This window comes from Protobothrops mucrosquamatus, unplaced genomic scaffold (genome assembly GCF_001527695.2).
Source record: "Protobothrops mucrosquamatus isolate PMUCROS unplaced genomic scaffold, P.Mucros_1.0 scaffold3, whole genome shotgun sequence".
In the NCBI taxonomy this organism is placed as follows: Eukaryota; Metazoa; Chordata; class Lepidosauria; order Squamata; family Viperidae; genus Protobothrops; species Protobothrops mucrosquamatus.
In genome coordinates this window covers 1,962,491-1,973,908 of record NW_015386390.1, presented here as the reverse complement: position 1 = coordinate 1,973,908, position 11,418 = coordinate 1,962,491, and the positions used below count along the sequence as shown (strand labels likewise).

Here is an 11,418-nt window from a genome sequence, read left to right as displayed (position 1 = left end):
TCTAGGTTGCTTCTCTCTTTGATCAGTTTCCAAACATTGTTTCTCATCCTTCCCTCTGGCACTTTGGAAAATAGTTTGACCCCCTCTTCTTTGTGGCAGCCCCTCAAATGCTGGAATACTGCTATCATGTCACCCCTATTTCTTCTTTTCTTTAGACTAGCCAAACCAAGTCCTGCAGCTGTTCTTTGTATGTTTTAGTCTCCAGGCCTTTAATCATCTTAGTTGCTCTTCTTTGAATTTTTTCCAAACTCTCAACATCTTTTTTATGATATGATGACCAAAACTGGCTGCAGTATTCCAGGTGTATTTTATGATATAAAGTAGGAAGAAATGAGCAATTGTCCAAAATGTCAGGAAAACAATAAAAAAATAAATAACAGACGAGGATCACTTCAGAAGAAAAGCTACTTCCAGTATTTGGAGGAATGTCTAAGGCAGGACATCAGTACATGCACAACAGTAACCATTGGTTATATATTTATCAGAGCATGATTTCAAAATGAGCCCGCCAAACATATGAAAACTCCAAAACTGCATATTACTACAACTAATAATAATGTTACTATTGCTAGTTTTGTGATAGGTTAGATCAGGGGTAGGCAACCTTGGCTCTTTTATGACCCGTGGACTTCAACTCCGAGAATTGGTGGCTCAGGAATTCTGGGAGTTGAAGTCCACGAATCATAAAAGAGCCAAGGTTGCCTATACCTGGTATAGATAGTATGATAACGTGTCACAATGTACAGAATTATATCAGACATCCTTCAAACAGATTGGCAGATAGCATTGATATGCTATAAAGCTCACACAAGACACCCACAGATAGGAAGATATCCATGCAACAAACATGTGCATATTCACCAAAGACATATTCTAAACCAGTCCTTCCCAAATGTTTTCATTCATTACCTAAAACTGTTGATCAGAAATTCCTTTTTATTGAATGTAGGTAAAACACTTTAAGTCAATATAAATGTCCCTGTTGTGATTGGGTAATGGGATTTTGTGTATCACTATCCAAAGAAAACCCACTTTTATCCAATTCTGTGTAATTTACTCAGGTTTGAGAAGCAGATTTGACCCCCTAAACACTATGAAGTCCTGCATCCCAGTGACAGCTCAAACAGTTCAAACATAAACCTGCTGGACATAACTGATATATTTGCCCACAACTCTAAATAGACATACTGTAAGGTCATCAAATAAAGCCATCTCTTAAACAGAGGAGATATTATCAAGACTAGGAAACAAGTAACTGCACAGCTGACGACTCAGTGGTATGAGGAGGACCCAGGATTGAAATGTTGAGATTAATACATACAAAAGGCAGGATCCTTATGTGTCTTTAGATGGGTAACATCTCGCACAGTATGTATGGGTTGCTAAACATCTGCATTAGACCTAATAGTTTAATATTCTTGTCTGCTTTGGTGTGCAAAGCATAGAACATAGAATAATAGAATTGGAAGGGACCTTGGAGGTCTTCTAGTCCAACCCCCTGCTTGTATTTCAACCCCCTAGTTGGTTGTCCAGTCTCTTTTTGAAAGCCTCCAGTGAAGGAGCACCCACAACATTTGTCCGAAATGGTATAGGGTTTCCTCCCTGAGCAGGGGGTTGGACTAGATGACCTTCAAGGTCCCTTCCAACTTTACTATTATTATTATTATTATTAGATAACATCTGAAGGTAAGTTATTCCATTGGTTAATTGCTTTCACCGTTAGGAAATTTCTCCTTAGTTCTAGGTTGCTCCTCTCCTTGGTTAGTTTCCAACTATTGTTTCTTGTCTTGCCTTTTGGTGAATTAAGCAGAGAATCTAATTTCCATACATGTAAAAAACAAAAGTTTCATATCTATTCATACATTGATAATCTGCCTGGAAGAAAGAGGAAGCAATGTAACGTCTCTTTTTCTCCTGATGATCAAATTTCTGATAACGGTTCCCACTCAGCGGTTCCTACCCAGTTCCCATTAGCAATAGGAAAGCACTAATATTCTTCTTTATTGTCAGAAAATGGGTATTGCTAGGTTAAGGGGATCCTCTTATGTATTAGCCTTCTGCAAGATTTGGGTCTGCAAGATTTGAGGTGAAGCATTTGAGATGAAAATATGATTCAATCAACTGGGGAGAAAAATATGTGTATATGGAGGAATTCAGAACAAATATATTGAATTACACTTGATTTCAGAAGAGGAACCGCTGAAAATTGAAGGTATTTGTTTAAAAAAAAAAAAGGAAGTTGGAATCAAGAGAGATAAATATCTCCAGAATCGTTGGGGCTTACTTAAAATGTAATAGAACCGTTGCTGGAATAAATACCACAGCTCAGAAAGTTTTCTTGAAGTAAAAGAGGATGCCATCATAGTTAGCAATAATGAATATATTAATAACGAATGCTTCCAAAACTGAAACATTGGTCCAAATGAATAAAATGAATTACAAAAAGAACACAATTTTCAAAGCAAGGACAAATAGAAAGCAAACAATTCCTGAGCTCATGAGCATTCTTGTAAGAAAAATCTGAAACTTTGATCTTCTAAAAATATATATGTAACTAGCTGTACCCGGCCACGCCTTGCTGTGGCTCATAGTGTGTGTTGCTTTTATGTCCAACAGATGGTGCTGTTTTTTTTAAAAAAAGCATGTTTTTACCTGTCACAGGTGTGACATCTATATAATAGTAGGTATATAAAAACATGTGCATATTCGAATGCAACGTTGTGTCAAAATTTCAAAGCAATTGGTGAAGAACTTTCGGAGATTTAAGATTTTGAACAAACGAACAGTTACATTTTTATTTATATAGATAGATATACTCTCTGTCCCTGTCATGCCTCCAGCATAGAGTTTGTATACTGTATTTGTATTGCTGTTATTGTTCTTTAACATGTATTGAGCTCCATCTGGTGGCCAAAACCAAATCTTTCATTGTTTGGAAAGTTGATTTTGTGATGTTTGCACACACATCCTCCCATCCTCCCATCGTTTCTGGAAAAAAGATGCACCGTGAGAAGCCAGATTCCATTTTGTAGCATTCTGAGGTAACAGAAGTATCTAGAAGATTCCAGCTTAGTCCGTGACAAAATCTATAACCCATATATGGCATCGCTATTTCACCTTATCTACAAGATTTCAGCTTAGTCCGTGACAAAATCTATAACCCATATATGGCATCGCTATTTCACCTCATCCTATTGTCTATGGAGATTCTCAATCATCCAGGTCATGGGTGTCCCAAAGGTGCTTTTTCAGGAGGCAACTGGACTTTTTTTTTTTCTTTGAAGACATTTTGCTTCTCATCCAAGAAGCTTCTTCAGCTCTGACTGGATCAGACATGTCAAACTCGCAACGTCACATGATGTCGCGCAACATATCGGCACTGTTTTGCCATTGCCGGCAATGGGGTGGGCGCACGGCTTCCGCATAACGTGTCCGGCCCACAGGCCGGCAGTTTGACACCCCTGGACTGGATGGTGGGGAATGGAAGGATTTATATTCCTTGCAGACAGCTGGTCATTTGCCTTCTTTTAGAGAGTCGTTGAGGCCACTTGGAGTTTTACCTGTGTCCTCAGGGTACCTCCTGAGTTGTCCAAATGTGTGGGGAGCCTTCTTGGCTGCAGGATGTTTTCTTCCCTGTGTCCCTTCACTGTTGAAGACAGGCACAAGCTGTTCGGGATGAGTCTGTGTTGCCTGCACCATTTGCACTTCAGTTTGAGATGCAGACAACATAGGAAAATGCTAGGATGATTTTTGTGTGTGTGTGTGTGTGTGTGTGTGTGTGTAAATGTCTGTCTTCAAAAAGCAGGAACCCACTTCAGTATTTTCGATCTCCAGGTACTTTTTTTTAATCATAAACATCTAATTACTTTGCTGGGAAACAGCACAGGTTTCCAGTTGTTATGCTGAAATAGCTCTGTAATTATCCTTTGATCTGACACATGCCACAGCTGCTTCTAAGTGCTTGGTTAAGTGGCAACTGTGTCACTGAATGCACCTCTCCGTAATATAACAAGCTAATAGGACTTAAATAGGAAGCCTCGAAAATCTGGGAGCTGCCTTGAAAAACAAAACGGATGGTAATCTGAAAATTAATTTTCACTTTTCCAAATCAGAAGATGGCGACAAGAAAGAGTTCCTAGCAGAAGAAGATCCTAACTCCTCAAAAGCATTATCACAGGTCAGATACAGAGTTAATTTCTTTGATTTTTCGAATCTGATTTAGTTGCCAAAGATGGACTGATGCAAAATGCAGAAGGTGCTGAGAATTAGAGCAGGGGTCCCCAACCCCTGGTCCGTGGACCAGCACCGGGCCATAGCATGCTAGCAACCGGTCCGCACAAACAAGCAAAGCCCCATCCGTGGGATGCAGGCAGCACACAAAACCACGCACCCTTCAGTCCGTGGAAAAAACTCTCTCCATGGAACCGGTCCCTGGTGCCCAGAAGGTTGGGGACCTCTGCATTAGAGGACAGAGTTACAAGAGAACGATCTGGCAAATAATAATGTCCCAGATTAAAATGATAAGGATGGTTTCATGGATAATACAATATTGTATTTTTAATGCTAATCATTTTGGAATGAACCTTAATATGACTTGCTTTAAAATCCCATTAGCTTTGGATCAGATCTGTGTCGTAGGCTATTGTTTTCAGTAATTCTTGAAAATAGGTCTTCATAGCAGGGAAGTTTATAAAAACTTTAGAACGTGTAGCAGTGTGCTATAGAATTCAATATTTACTTGTTTTTCTGACTCAGATTGAGTGAATACCAATTCTCCAGATCTAGTCTTCTTTACTACCCTTTATCATCACTCCCTCTGATTATGACTTATGAGTAGCACTTATTTCTAAAATTTCTAAGATTTGGAGGAGTTACAAAACCAGACCTATTTATGGGCAAGATAGCCTTTTTAATAGGTGTTTATGGAAGTCATAGTTGTCCCAAAGATGCCTTTTCATGAGGCAACTGAACTTTCTTCAGAAGAGAGCTAAGGAAGCTTCTTGGATGAGAAGCAAAACGTCTTCAAAGAAAAAAACAAGAAAGTCCAGTTGCCTCATCATCATCGTAATAATAATAATAATAATAATAATAATAATAATAATAATAATAATAATAATAATAATAATAATAATAATGATGATGATGATGATGATGATGATGATGTTGGGAGGGACCTTGGAGGTCATCTAGTCCAACCCTCTGCTCAGGCAGGAAACCCTAAAGGATTGTTTTGGCCCAATAATTTAGTCTTAGTCTTTTGCTTAATGGCTGGGCCAAATATAGTAGGGCAATCAGATCAGGGATCAAATCTGTGGCTGAATTCGAACTCCCAACATTCCTCAGCCTTGGCCATGCCGACTGACCTGCTGAGAGTTTATTTATTTGTTCAATTTATCATACCCTTCCATCTCTGCGCAGGTCACACAATTAAGAATAGCCAACAAACCCAAAACAGATGCAAATAAGTAACCCAAAACAATAACAAAAACCATTAAAAGCAAATTAAAGCTATTAAAATTGATCCGACAACAATGGTAAAGTGATAGATTCCTTATTTTTGCATACTGGAACTTTTAAGCTGATATGATATTATTGAAAATGCTTATGAAGATGCTGCTTTCTGAATCCGCTATAGGAATGAGTGAATGTGCCAGGCTAGGGAATTCACAGCCTATGGAGAAGTTTTGTGAGCCAGAGATACCCAGTTATGAACTCTGGAACCCAAGTCATAAAAGGGCCAAGCTTGAAGACCCCTGGACTAGAAGGAAGGGAGGAAGAAGCAATTGGCTGAGTGCAGAGGGCACCACTCTTTCAAAATGACAGAGGACAATTGGACATTCAGTATGGCTCTATCCCAGTTTGAAACAAAGATTCTCACAATACCAATTTGTGTATCTGAAAGATTTCATCCAAGAACGGAGTCCAGCAAACAGATCCCATTCTGTGGAGTTGGGACTGAGACCATGTTCTACCAAGCCTGTTAATTAATCTCTTCTCTTTTGGGTTCTCTTCTTTCTTTTTCTTAGAATATTACCCACAATGAATGTTCAGCCAACGGTTGTCACTCAGCCACAGACGGTGGTGGTGGTGGTCCAGCCCAAGACAAACCATTGGCAAACGGACTTATGTGACTGCTTCAGCGACTGTGGAGTTTGTAAGTGACCAGGCCAATAATTGAAAGTGGGGTTCTCAAAGCATTCTTAGGAACTTGGGAAGATTGGGCTGGATATTCTTCCAGACTGGATAGGTTACAGAAATAAATTATTCGTTATAATCTGAGCAATGGATGTTTCACTGTTGAACAGCCCACTGGATTGGAATTAGGATGGCAAGAAATAAAAGGAGACACCGCTTCTCTTCTATTAAAAATTGTGTAGAAGATGGAATTTTAAAGTTCTACGTGTAGGAGATGACAGGCTGAGCCCGAGGGTGGGGTTAAATGTATCACCAGTTTGGAATCACTATGCTCCCACAAGAAATCTAAATCCAGCCCCCCATGAATTCGGTTGACTCTTATTTAGCACCAATCTGCCTTGACCATTAGTAGATCAGATTCTTGTGTGTCAGACTTCACCCTCTTATGCCCACATAGGGATTCCAGACTAGTTCCCTGTTTGATTCCTCTCCCTGGCTCAGCCAGTCTCTCTTCAACGGTAATTTTCTTAATTCTATTTCGTAATAGTTGGGAACATCAGCATACAGAAAAATGCAATGGGGTGCCCTTTTAATTTAATGTGGCTTGTACATTAGCTTTTTCAGTCCTCCCCTCTGTTAGATAATGTTTTAACTAGCATTTGCAATTGCAGTTTTAATGTTGCAGCAATAGCATCATTTGCATTTTCTGGATGATAAATCTTATGTCATTCAACGCTTTGCCAAAATCGTTTTTACAAAGGCCTTTCCTTCCTCCCTCTAGGTCTCTGTGGAATGTTCTGCTTCCCTTGTTTGGCAGGCCAAGTTGCTACAACTATGAATGAATGTTGTTGTTGCGGATCATCTGTGGCCATGCGGGCTGTGTACAGGACAAAATACAATATCCCTGTAAGTAGATTATGGGTGGCTGTGGAATTCTGGGAGTTGAAGTCCACAAGTCTTAAAGTTGCCAAGTTTGAAGACCCTTGGATTAGACAAACTTCGGGTTTCTACACTCTAGTTCAAACCCAAAAAATCAAACTAGAATCTGCATTCGTTATCTGCAGTAGATCATAATCTTTCAGAATTATAGGAATAAAAATAAAAATGACATTTGTTGCACGCCAAACATAACTATCACTTCTATCTGGCCCACAAGGATGGGAAGGCAGAATATGTTACAAGTCCCATCGATTAGGGATTGTCATCTGTGGATCATGAAAAAAGACATTCTTCGTGGTAGCCCCTCTGTGCCCTGCTATTTTTCTGAAAGGCCCTAAAAACATGTTTTGTTAGTGGACCTGAGGACCATAAGTAGAAATGGAGCTGATTTTGTGGTTAATTTGATTGTGTTGCTGCTGCCACTGGCATTGGGCGAAGTGGATTTTTTAAAATAGGTTTTTCTAATGTAATGGATTTCTGTTGTTAAGTGAGACGTTTGTTAAGTGTGTTTTGCCCCATTTTACAACCTTCCTTGCCAAAGTTGTTAAGTGAATCGTTGCGGTTGTTAAGTTAGTAACATGGTTGTTAAGTGAATCTGGCTTCCCCATTGACTTTGCTTGTCAGAAGGTCACAAAAACTGATCACATGATCCCAGGACATTGTAGCCATCATAAATATGAACCAGATGCCAAACATTTGAATTTTGATCACATGAATCATGGGGATACTGCAGTGGTCGTAATTGTGAAAAACGATCTTAAATCACATTTTTCAGTGCCATTGTAACTTTAGACAGTCACTAAACAAACTGTTGTAAGTCAAGGACTACCTGTATTTTGCCATCCAACCTAGAGCTAGCTTCTCGTAATTCCATATCTCTACATCATGATTTTATTGAAAAAGTTATTGATTCATTTGGTTTCTTTTTTTTTCAACAGGGATCCATCTGTGGGGATACCTGCATTGTGGGATGTTTCCCCACTTGTTCTCTCTGCCAAGTCCAGAGAGATATCAGAAGAAGAAAACAAATGGGGATATTCTAGAAGACTCCACCCTAAGCTCCTTTGGACCTTTACATTTGACCTTTTTAAAATTAGAATTCTGAGAAGTAAGAAATAAGTAAAGTAGTTTGTAGGGAGAACCATTATTTAGAGGCACCCATGCTTTATAATTCTAAGCATATTCTTAACCCAGAAATTAAATTTTAGTACTGATTCAGAGCTCAAAATCCAAGCACACAAACCTGCTGTTGTTTGTCCTGTCCTTGATCTTTGCTTGATCTCCCAATTTCAGTTACAATGGAAAACAAAACATTTTTGGTTGCTGCTGATCTTAAACAATTAGGATTTTTTTTTAAAAAAAAAAGCCCTGCTACACCTTTGAAGATTTATTGGGGGATCTACCATTCTGCCTTTCCCGTTTTAGGGCTACTGGTGGTTTTGGTTTGCAAGATGTAGTAACTGGAGAAAACAAGGTAAAATTGCAATCTAGAGCCATTGGCATAACTAGCCTACCTGGAAGTGCTTGCTGTCCAGTTGTGGGGGGCTAGAACTATCATGATTCCCAGCCGTCGCAGCTTTGATTTAAAGGAGATATAAAACAACATATATGGAGAGCACCATCTTAAGAAAAACTAGTGTACGTGATTGTTTAGCTAGTAAACGGTATTGTTCTTACTCTCCGAGCTAATGGTACAACCTTTCCTAATGCTGCTGTGGGAAACTGCCAGTCAAGCTGGAGAGAGGAGTCAAGTGAGGACCTAGCTTGGAATCCTTGAGCAGCGGCAAGCACATAAGCTTGACCTCCCCCAAGATCCATGAAGCCTTAGCTGGCTATTCCCAGGGGAACACAAGCAGTCTAGTAAGAGTCTTGTAACGTAGGAGATAGACGATAAAGTTACTGCCTTTTGTTATTCATTAGTGGTTCCCGTTGGTTACCACCTGACAGCTGGTAGTCTCTGTTCCTTTCCACCACTATGATGGAGTTTCACCTCTCTCAGACTGTCATATCTCATAGTTAAATTGAAGCCCTTTTAGTTGAAATTCTTCTCAGGACAATGTTTTCTATACCTCCATTTATCAACATCCGACACTGAAGTGGTAGGTGGATGTTAGAATCATATGATTCATGAGGTGTCCTCCAAAAACAGATATGAACACAGAGTGTGCACTCTCTTGAAGTCACGCCAATGCTATCATTAAAGAGAGTGTGTAGGTGTGGGAGTTACTTTGGAGGCTAGAGTTTCTTAAGGCAGAAATGTCTATGGAGATTCTCAGTCATGCAGATCATGGTTGTCCCAAAGGGGCATTTTTCAAAAGGTACCTGGAAAAACAAAGTCCAGTTGCCTTTTGAAAAAGCACCTTTGGGTTGGGACAGAAATCTCAATTATGTCAAGAAGCAACTGACTTGATTTGCCATTTTCTCTCCCTACTAATTTGACTTTGTAAGCTTGATTGTCTAAAAGTCTATCAATAACATAATCTGACTTTACTCAGGGTCTTTATACTCCAAGATCTATATTCACTGTTTCTATGCTCCTCCTATGGTGGGTAACAGAACAACGTTACCATCCCAGGAAATAGCATTTCCAGCTGTGATCCAGCATTACAACTGTTTAATCTTCCTGTGTCTCTTGTAGTTGACATTGTTACACTAAAGAATTGTTTTGGCCCAATAATTTAGCCTTCGCCTTTTGCTTAATGGCTGGGCCAAATACAGTAGGGCAATCAGATCAGGGATCAAATCTGTGGCTGAATTCGAACTCCCAACATTCCTCAGCCTTGGCCATGCCGACTGACCTGCTGAGAGTTTATTTATTTGTTCAATTTATCATACCCTTCCATCTCTGGGCAGGTCACACAATTAAGAATAGCCAACAAACCCAAAACAGATGCAAATAAGTAACCCAAAACAATAACAAAAACCATTAAAAGCAAATTAAAGCTATTAATATTGATCCGACAACAATGGTAAAGTGATAGATTCCTTATTTTTGCATAGTGGAACTTTTAAGCTGGTATGATATTATTGAAAATGCTAAGAGCTTATGAAGATCCATGTGTAATTATTTTGTACAATAAGTATTTAACTTTTAAAGAGAGGTGTGCTAACAAAAAAATATATGAAGCAATGAAGGTTATTCCCGCTGATGATAGTATATAGTAGTATTTCCCAGTCATGGAATTCCCAAGAGTGTGGACTTCAACTCCCAGAATTCTCATCACAAGCTATATTGGCTGTGGCATTCTGGATATGAAATTTAGACACCTGGAACTTGCAGGTGGTATCATAGCAAATCATTGGGTAGACACTACTGTCCCCTTATGGTGAGACCAGGAACCACAAACCTGGTGTTTTTTAATGCTGATTTTTAAAAACAATATAAAATACTGGCCTGGTTCATAAAATACATTAATGAGGCTTCTTGGTTTTGGTTTAGGACAGCATTTTCATCATTGGTAACTTTAAGATGTGTGGATTTCAACTCCCAGAATGTTGGCTGGGGAATTCTGGGAGTTGAAATCCTCATAGCCTAAAGTTGTCATTGAGAAGCATTGATCTAGCTATTCCAGTCCTGTTATTCGCTGGAGGGTTCCCATCCAGTTTCCTAACCTGAAATTCTGTTTAGCTTCCAAGTACAGACAAGATCAACCAGACATTAGCTAACCATCTATGAGAGGGGTCTTCAAAGTTGGCCTTTTTTTATATATATTGAAAATTTTATAAAGTTTTACAATATAAATCCCCCCTCCCCCCAAACCCAACCCTCCCTCCCTCCCCCCCCCTCACTTCCCAGAGCCAATACAGGATTAACAATAAAATAATCATGATCTAACTAACATTAATCAACTATTAGTCTAACGAATCTATAAGTTCCTTTAACTCTCTTTTAAAACAAATATACAATTATTAAACATCATTTTAACATCATTTTAAATATTAAAAATCAGAAGTTCACTCAAAAACCAAATGATATTTTTTGTTCCATATTTCAACTCAATATAAACAATCCATCTTCTCCAAACCAATATATATCTTTCTTGTGAGTAATCCTTCACATAAGCGGAAATCTTGGCCATTTCTGCTAAATTTGAGACTTTAACTACCCAATCTTCTATAGTAGGTATACCTTTCAATTTCCAATGCTGAGCAATTAGCAATCTTGCAGCCATTATAAGATTTAACATCAACTCCATTTCTTTTACATCCAAATCTTCCAAAATACCCAATAAAAATATCTGTGGTTTAAACTTTATCTTTTTCTTAAAAATATTTTGAATGTTCCACCAAATCTTAATCCAAAATGCTTTAACCACCTTGCACGTCCACCACATATGAAAATAC

General features: G+C 38.8%; 1 long non-coding RNA gene across 1 annotated transcript; it reads left to right on the top strand.

Annotated features, from left to right (window-relative positions):
* Positions 1-6,903: 6,903 nt before the first annotated feature.
* LOC107303175 lies at positions 6,904-8,316 on the top strand. Its single transcript, XR_003810756.1, has 2 exons — positions 6,904-7,041; positions 8,013-8,316. It is a non-coding gene; the product is annotated as an uncharacterized LOC107303175 (long non-coding RNA).
* The last annotated feature ends 3,102 nt before the right edge of the window (positions 8,317-11,418 follow it).